Source organism: Rhincodon typus, chromosome 39, assembly GCF_021869965.1.
Source record: "Rhincodon typus isolate 14 chromosome 39, sRhiTyp1.1, whole genome shotgun sequence".
Taxonomy (NCBI): domain Eukaryota; kingdom Metazoa; phylum Chordata; class Chondrichthyes; order Orectolobiformes; family Rhincodontidae; genus Rhincodon; species Rhincodon typus.
This window is the reverse complement of record NC_063370.1, coordinates 8697759-8700445: the sequence shown is the minus strand read 5'-3', so window position 1 is coordinate 8700445 and position 2687 is coordinate 8697759.

The window sequence follows — 2687 nt, the reverse complement described above, 5'->3', positions numbered from 1 at the left end:
CCAGCTCTGAGCCCTCTGTGTGCCTGTGTTTCCAAAGTGAGGATAACAGATCGCTATTTGCTACCGAGACCATACCACCATGCCCCAGGCTTTCACTGACACCAGGGTGCTCAGATGAAGGTGGGAATGGGGTTTGAGATGCTTTTACAAAGACTCACTCGACTTGTCCAGTTCAGCTCATTCTGTGCCGGCCTCAATATGAACAACTCTCTCCAGGTTGACCTTAGTCTCCAGGCAAGGATTGATCCCCCAGGACATTCATCACAAACAGAATCCCAGAAGGAATTCGTCAGGGACATTGCAGAGCCAGGGGGTCACAGTCTAAGGATATGGGGTAGGACTGAGATGGGGAGAAACGTCTTCACCCAGAGAGTGGGGGAGCCTGTGGAATTCCCTGCCACAGAAAGCGGTGGAGGCCAAAACATTGAATCTTTTCAAGAAGGTGTTAGATATAGTTGTCAGGGCTAAAGGGATCAAAGTGTATGGATGATCAGCCATGATCATACTCCTACTCCTGGCCTTCTCCTGCTCCTATTTTCTATACAGTGATGAAAGAGAGGCGTTGTGCCGAGAGTTGGTTTTGTTTGACAGTGAGGAGGGGAAGACGTTGGAGACAGCTTGTGAGGTATCTCCCAGGAACATGGCTGACCAATAGTTGGCAGTCACCATGGAGACTGTGCCCACTCTGTGGGGTTTGCTAGATCCTGAATAATGCCTTGATTGACTGAAGTCTCCAATAACATGGAACAGGAAACGGTGATAGGGGGCGGAGAAAGGGAGCTGCGATCTCTATCCTGATCACCGCACAGAAACCCTCACCTTCCCTCAATCCTACATCCTCTCACATTCCCTCTTCGCACAAAAACAAAACCCATCAGGCCACACTTAGAGTATTGTGTTCAATTCTGGTCGCCACATTACAGGAAGGACATGGAGGCTTTAGAGAGGGTGCAGAAGGGGTTTACCAGGATGGTGCCTGGATTAGAGTGTATCAGCAATAAGGGAGAGGCTAGAAAAACTCGGGTTGTTTTCTCTGGAGCGGTGGAGGCTAAGGGGAGACTTGATAGAAGTCTATAAAATTATGAGATGCATAGATAAGGGTGACGGTGAGAATCTTTTTCCCAGAGTTGAAATGTCTAATGCATGCATTTAAAGTGAGAGGGGGGGAAAGGTTTTTACTCAGAGAGAGGTAGCAGTCTGGAATGTGCTGCCAGGGGGTGGTGGTGGAGGGAGATACGACAGGGGTATTTAAGGGACTTTTAAATAAGCACATGAATATGCAAGGAATGGAGGGATATGGACCAAGAGCAGGCAGAAGGGATTAGTTTAATTTGGTGTAATGTTCGGCGCAACATTGTGGGCTGAAGGGCCCGTCCCTGTGCTGTACAGTTCTATGTTCTATGTCTGGGCATTGGGGTGGTTATAGATGAGTTGCAAATTGCAGCCTTTGTGCCAGTTACAAGGAGCAAAATTGGATCCAAAGCATTCTGGTTGGGAATAAAATAAATTATCGGTATAAATAGCTGAAGTAAAAATATCCAGCATTCATCTTATAACCCACACTGATCTGTGTAGGAGAAGGACACATCACATAGAGGTCCCATTCTTTAATCTTAAACATCACAAAACCCTTTCTTTGCAATGAGTTACAGGTGTTGGCATCACTTGGCAGCCATTTTGTACACAGGGTGATCCCAATGTTCCGAAAGGACTGTCTCTCTCTCTCTCTCTCTCTTTCTGTGTGTGTGTCTCTCTCTCTCTCTCCGTGTCTGTGTGTGTGTGTCTCTCTCTCGCGCTCTCTCTCTCTCTCGCGCGCGCGCGCTCTGAGGGCTAACCTTTCAATCCTGTCATGCTATTGGGATGGGGAGCGGTTGGGGAGGAGGTCCGTCTGCCCAAGGGTCTGGTCAACTCCTCCTTGTTAACAGCATGTGTGCCCCCCCCGCCTCGCCCTGCCCAGAGGGAGGTGGGGAGATGCCAGGGAATAAAAAAGTAAGATTCGAAACTGGCCACACTGGGTACATGTTGGACCCAGTTTGCCATTCGCCATTGATATTGCTTTTTTCCATTCTGGGATCGGACTTGGCAGCACCCTCCAGCAAGGATCCCCCCCCACCCTGCCATCGAAAAGCAGTTGGCACATCTCTGCCTACTCCAAAGGCCAAGGGGAGGAGAGAGAAGATGGCGTCTAAATATCTTGAGCTGTTGGAATACAAAAATAATGAATTCCTGGCACTGTTTCACTGATGTTTCTGTTGGATTTTTGGCTCCTTCCCCATGGTTTTAGGATTAGCGATCAGTCAATAGTACAAAGTGCAGTTATCCTTTTCTGTCTCGGGCTTGCTGCAGTGTTCGAGCAAAGCTCAGCACAAGCTGGAAGAACAACATCTTATTTTCCATTGGGGGACCCTGGAGCCTTCAGAACTCAATATCGATATCAATCATTTTAGGGCCTGACCCGCTCGTTCCATCTCCTTTACCCACCCTCACATCCCAGGTTCTACCATGGCATGAGCTGCTTTCAGCGCATCTAACCCATTCTCACCCACTGGTGGATCCCCAGTTCTTGCTCCCAGGCTCACCATTATCCATGATAACCAGGTGTAGAGCTGGATGAACGCAGCAGGCCAAGCAGCAACAGAGGAGCAGGAAAGCTGACGTTTCGGGTCTGGACCCTACTTCAGAAAAAC